We start from the raw sequence: 6753 nt of genomic DNA, 5'->3' as shown, positions 1-6753 counted from the left end.
CCTTCCCCCCACGCCTGCCCCTGCCACCTTCTCAGAAACTTCTGCTGCAGGGAAGGGTGCAGCTGGCAGAGACAAACCTTGCGGGAAAAATCAGCCAAAGAGCTGAATCCGCATTGTACAGCGGCTGACCACAAACCTGGCACAGTACGGGCTCTCCCTGTCACGGGCTCCCTGGCTTTTAGCGAGCCCAAGCGCCCACCCGTGAGAAGAGTGTCGGAGTTTGCCTCACAGCACCAGCACGGGCAGTGCCGTCGCAGCCGAGATGCTCGACGGGGATGGTTTCGAGCCATCCCACCTAAATAATTTTTTAAAAATCTAAAAATCAGATCGGTACCTACCCGCCATCCCACCTAAATAAAAACAGACTTCTGAAAACCAGATCGATAGTTAAAGGCTTTGTTTCGTGTAGGAAGGAGAAACCCCCGCGAGCTCCTGTGGGCAAGATGGGAGGCTCAGCCTCATGGGTGAAAGTTTGCAACGGGATGAATTTATTTTGGAGTTATTTGACACAAAAACAAGGGCCGGGACGAGGGAAAAGAGGGCTGCTCTGAAGCACTCCCGCCGGCCGGTGTTGTAATAGTTTGCATTCTCCGGGGCTGCGGCGGTCTGTGGTGTGAGGGAAGTTTATTACCTTTCCGTGAGAATCCCTGGATAGAGGGCGAGGAGGAGAGAGGTGACAATGAGCAGGAAATAGTTCAATGGGGTCTCTTTAAACAATAACAAGTTCTTTAAACGGGAGCAAAGGAGAGGGGAAAAGAAGCGGAGCGGTGTAAAAATCAGAGTTGTTTTTTAAAATAGGCATCTCCTCTTCTCGAAACACCGCGCACCATTGCTGCCCGGATTTTTCAAGTTTTAGGAGAAAGTGTCCAGGGTACACTGTCAAGCTGCCTGGCAGCAGAAGGAGCTGGAAGTCAGGGCTGCCAGGGGAAGGCACCCTGAAGGTCCCTTTGCGGGATGCAGACGGTGATTCAGTCCTTTTTGGTTTAGTAGCTGCGGCTTAGGGCTGTATTTTCATTACACAGCACCATCGGGCTCATACATCATTAACTTACTCAACTCCGCAGAGCTTTTTCTCCCCTTCAACCTGACAAGCCGAATTCCTCGAGCCACCTCTCTTCAACCACTGCGCAGAAGTAGGCGAAAAAATGTTATCCCTTCAGATTAGTTCTTGCTTTAAAGCTTCTTTAAGCTCTTTCTGCCTGAGCACCTACTGCCTGCTTTTGTCCTCATCGGAAGGGCGAAGCAGCATTTGCAAATAAGTTACGGGCAAAGTTTACTGAGTTGATACGTGGTCACTGCTAGCCGTAGTTGGAGATGATCTTTTCGCTATCGGGTGTTTATTTCGCTGAAGGCGCTCCGCTCAAAACGAGCAACCGCGACCTAACAAAACCTACGAACGCTGAAACCCCGCATGAGCACGGCACGCTGGCCCTCGGGTGGGCTGGCAGCTCCAACTTTGGGTTTTGCTTTGAAGGCGACATTTCAAACATCTTAACCCTGAAAAAGCCGAGTACCAGGAGAGGCTAACCCCGAGGAAGGACCCGCACATACAGTTCCCTGCTCCGTTCGGGTGCCAGGGAGAGAAGGGGCTTTTCACCCCCTGCAGGAGTCGTGTCACTTTTAGGGTACGGTCCGCATGGAAGGGGAGGAGGAAGGGGACAAGAGCAGTGGAGGTGGTGGAGGTGGTGATGGTGGGACGTGTCTAGCCTCGGCTTTTCCGCAGCTCGACGCCACCTGACAATGAACGTGTTTGAGCCGAAAGCAGCAGGAACAGCCGGAACTGAAAGCGACGGAGCAGTTTTGGTGGAATAGGAACCGTTCTGAAAATGTATAAATCAAATAATTAGAGACTATCTAGATTTGTGTTTAGGTGATCTGAGCTTTTAAAACACCATTTAATTCTTCCAGATGGATGCTTCAAGGAAGGACCAATCCCTTTTATATATGTGCACTCAAGGAATAGAAAGCCCTTCCGCAGCAGACACTTACCTGCATGGTTAATAATTTTTGCACTGATCGCTCTCTTTAGGCAAAGAGAGGAGAGTTGAAGTTCAACTTGATTTGATAGATCTCACGTTTTAATTAATACTTAGCAAATCAGTGAGCTGCTCATCCCAGAAAAATAATGTATGCTCTTAAAATTTAGCTGGTCTTTAAAAAAAACCAAGTTTTTCCCGCTTTAAATTTTGAAATGACCATTAAAAAAAAAAAGTTTCCAGGAGTTATACATAGTCTTTGGAATGCCAAAAAAAACCCCCATAAAAATAAAAACAAGCCAACAACTGCTCCAAAAGAACCAACAAGTCCAAACCGTAAAGTTTTTCTTCGGCTTGGATTCCTGCCGTCTTTATTTTATTTCCTTCCCCCTCTTTCTGATCTTAATTGCACGTTGGTTCTCAGGGGAGAGGACTCCCCACTTCCACAGTCTTTTCACCGGGAGCTGCAGTGCATGACAGTTTACAGCCAAAAAACTTCCTCCAGCCGAACAGCTATAAAGATTCCCGATTTATAGCAATACTTTCCCTCTTGCATGGGAAGATTAGTAGCCTCCAGCTGTTACTTCATGTTCAGAAGGCCTGTCCGTCATTCCGAACCTTATTCCCCGGGACATCGCTAATCTCCAGACACCCTCCCAGCGGGAACCAGCCCGTCCCTGCGGTCCCAGGGTACCAGCTGCCCCTCTGCAGCTTTAACCGCCTGAGGATGCCGTGCGAAAATGTCAGAGCGTGTTTAAGTATTGGAGGTATTTGTTTAAATATCTTTCAGCTTGCAATTCGACGGGGGACTCACGCTATTAACACCACCCTTGGTGCCGGATCTGCGTCCCTGCAGCCCCCCCTACCACGTCCCGTCCCCATCCCAGACAGCAGCACCAGGCTGGGCCAGCACCCACTGAGCCCAGGGATAAAACCCACGTTCCAAAGGTGAAAACTTCCCACTTCTCATTCCCTGAAGAGTAAACACCTGCTTTCTCACCACCTAGGTTTTTTCCCCCTTTTTCCCCCTTAAGAAAAATTAATACATTTATCATTGTATATATGTAACTGAGATGTGCATTTCTACTTGTCAGCTGCTTTTTCCTGGACACTGGGGAGAAATGTCCTACTGATACTCCTATTGAGGCATTGATGTGGATGTAAATGACATTTTCCTAGGACGGTTCTGCATCTTATTTAACCCGACATATAACTTTCCTTATATATGACTTACACGAAGCCTAGATTGTGCTGGAAGAACTCTTCATAAGAACTCACCACTTTGTAACCCCAGCATGCTAACATATGCTTACATAGGACATGATAACCTGTGAAAACTTGTAGTAGTTTTGTCCATATTAATGTGGGTATTAAGCCTCTGGAATAAGTATGTTTCAGGATCTCCACCTTTAGTTAATAGGACTGATTTTCTCCACAAGTTTTGATGCAAACACGTTTTTGAGAAACATTTTCTTTTCAAGTAGTCTGGGCAGAGCCCAGCATGTTGATTTTGGTTTGTTTTTGTTTGTTTGTTACCATTTGGGAGGGCACAGCAAAGGCAGAGTGCCATCCTGAATTTTTGGAAGGTGGCAAAATTCCCATTGACTTAGTTAGATATTTGCTTGAGTACTGCTAAGTACCCTCTCCAGCTCAAATGCTCAGATCCTGAGGTTTCCCTCATGAAAGTCAATGATCAAACTTCCAGGGACTTCAGCGCCTGCTGCACTAGATGGCACCAACTGGGGAAAAACAACAAAATAAACTGAAGCTCCCACAAAAGTCCTTAAGAGAGTCTGGCTCAAAGACAGATGAAATCAGGAGCTGTGAGAGTAGAATATTTTGACCTAGAATACCTTTTTCAATATCTTATTGATATTGCTTAGATGACAAGAGCTCTTTAAAACAAGTTTTCCTGAGTGAACTAGTGGGAACAAGGAGATGACACAAACAGGAGCCAGTCACCATTCTTAACAGGCCATTTCATTTAAAGCTGCAAAGAGGACAGGCACAACAGGGACTACAGGGGATGCAAAGAGCAGTAGTAGTATGATAGATACTGTTTACTGTATTATCCTGACCTAAAGGATAAATTTAAAAAACTCCAAACAAGCAAAAACTAAAACAACAAAACAAACAAAAAAACCCAACCCAACCCCACACTGAAGACCTATTCTGCTTCTAACAGGGACTGTAGAAATCTGATGACAGAAAGTACTAGTGTTGTCATAAATGTCCTAGCAGGGGTCCTGTTGGGAGACCCTGCCATAAACAACACCTTTTCTTATACTTCAATCCATATAGCTCCCAAAGAGCACTAATGTAAACTCAACTTTCCTTGCTGAGATATGTTGGAGGAGGTTAAAAAGCTACTGTTCAGGTCTTAAGTACAGAAGTCCTCAGATTTGCTGACATCAATGACCAAAACAGACTTCTACTGGAAATATTCATCTTTGCCCTAAGCATATGCCTCTCTTTATAAAAGTATGCAGTGCTAAGAATCAAACTTTCTTTCACAATTCTTTTAACATCAATAAAAGACTTAAGGAATTTGGAAATCTATAATTTTTCCTTTACTTTGAACATTTCATGAGGATCACCATAAGGCTTAAAACAAACTGGGTGCTTCACAGCTAGACAATGTTAACACCTCTACATAAAGAGATATAAGTCCTTATCTGTAACTGCAGAATTTTAAAAACCAAATAAATCTCTTTTCCATTTTTTTGTAAGGGTTTTTTTCCCCTCCTTTACTGTTAAGTGCTTCTCTTCATTCTCCTCACTGGACCACAGGAAAGGCAAATACACAGCATTAATGAGCACTATTTTATATTTTATAAATAAGGATAACATTTTTAGTATTCATCTGTCAATTTGTGTACAAATCTAGATTATTTTGTGCTTTGGAATCAGTAATTGCCTTGAATGTGGCCTCAAAGCTTACAGCCCCTCCTGAACTCTTTACTGCCAAGATTATTTCCTGATTTCTTGCTCTAGGTAACTGCCTCATCCATACGAAATAAAAGGATTTGGATAGCTTCAGCCATGAGGGGTTACTGGAAACAAATTCTCTGCCTCTCATCATCAAGGAAGCTCTCAGATAAAAAAACTGTTTTCTTTATCTTGTTTGAGTTAACCTCCACTGACTGACATCAACAGTTTTGTATAACATGCTTTCATCATGTTGGTGCAGCAGATTCAGGGGAAAAGGACAGAAACTTAACTCAACCTAGGGATTATCTGAACTCACATGTAGCATGCTCTTACATCAACTGAGCCACTTTCTAGGTCCCTCCACTGTACTCTTCCTTACACTGCTCTGAACACAATTAATTTATTTCTTCCAAGCTCTATGACGTACCTCTGTTCTCCATACCTAACTCTTCATCTTACCCACGCTCACTTCACCAACAAGGTCTTCTCCACATCTAACTATTTTCATATTATTACTTCTAAGACAGTGAAATATTCACAAACTGATCAAGTCACCACCATATTTTCCTGTAAATCTTTTTCCCATTATAGGCACAGCATTTATGTTGCACACCATGCTGGACAGGTCTGTTTGGAGGAAAATACATGGGAGAAGGACTACACAGAGCAGAAGAATGGGACTGTCACACCAACGACTTCACATCCGGACAAGGAATAAATAAGCAAGGCAACACTCATTGGAAAGTGGTAATTGCAGAGAAATGAGAAACTGCTGGCACCACAGCTCCTTAAGGAAGCTCATGTTGGTCTTCTCAGAGAGACAATGGGCAAAACTAAGGCCAGCTTCTGCCTCTCACACAGGCTCAGACCTGGAGAGCACCTTCTGAGACATAGAGGCATGCTTGTGGTTCTCTGCTTGTGGCTTCATGAGGAATGTAGAATGCTTTGCTAACTTCAGCTTTTTTGCATTGAATGTACCCGTCAAGCCCTGACAAACACAAATGTTTCTTACGGTTTCCGGGTTTGAATTCAGCTAAGGTTGATTGGGTCTTGGCCACTTCTTTTGGCCTTATGCCACCTAACAGGTTTAGATATGGGAAGATGGTTGATGTAATGTACAGCACAAGAGTTTGAATGCCAGGAGAGCTGATTCTGCACTCTACTGACTCACTGTCTCACTTTGGGCAAGTTTTCAGGATCTCATTTTAGCAGCCTTCAGAGTGAAAATATTACATAGAAATTTTCATTGCTAATATCCCAGCCTTACTTTCTCAAGAACCATTTCTAATGCAAGCAAGCATCCAATAGGCTAATAATACATAATGAAAAGTAATTACATGTCAAAACAAAAATTCACAACCTTTGATGTCTGGTAATGCAAATTTGGTTTGATTTTCTAACAAGGTTGCATTTTTCCTGCTGGATGTTTTTGGAGCACTGGTGTTTTTATCAAACTGCTCATTTTAGGACACTTAGTTCCAGGATGCTGCAGACATTGGTTCATTTTGCACATTAAATTTGTTTAAACAAGCCAAAACAACACAACAACTACAACAACAACGCAACAAAAAAAACCCAAACAACAAACAAACAAAAAAACCCCAACCAATCAAAAAAAACCACCAAAACCTAAAACAAACCCCAACAACAACAAAGAAACCCCCAAACCAGTCCACAGAATAAAAAAGAACCATATAAGCCCTACCTTTTTATCTAGCAATCCATGCTGTCAGTACCACATGCAGATACAACAGAGATGATGAATGCGGAGCAAATGACAAATGTGTGGGGACCACATCATGTAATAACCACCACTGCCTGTGCCAAAGAAGGCAGTGCCAGGAAT

The 6753-nt window shown here is 43.5% G+C and overlaps 1 long non-coding RNA gene across 1 annotated transcript in view; it reads right to left on the bottom strand.

Annotated features, from left to right (window-relative positions):
* Nucleotides 1-465: 465 nt before the first annotated feature.
* LOC108449559 overlaps nucleotides 466-6753 on the bottom strand; it is a 76141-nt gene continuing 69853 nt past the window's right edge. The window contains exon 8 of the long non-coding RNA XR_001865771.1: nucleotides 466-1820. This is a non-coding gene — a long non-coding RNA (uncharacterized LOC108449559). The remainder of the gene's footprint in view (nucleotides 1821-6753) is intronic.

This window comes from Corvus brachyrhynchos, unplaced genomic scaffold (genome assembly GCF_000691975.1).
Source record: "Corvus brachyrhynchos isolate BGI_N302 unplaced genomic scaffold, ASM69197v1 scaffold70, whole genome shotgun sequence".
NCBI lineage: Eukaryota > Metazoa > Chordata > Aves > Passeriformes > Corvidae > Corvus > Corvus brachyrhynchos.
This window is presented reverse-complemented; position numbering and strand designations above follow the sequence as displayed.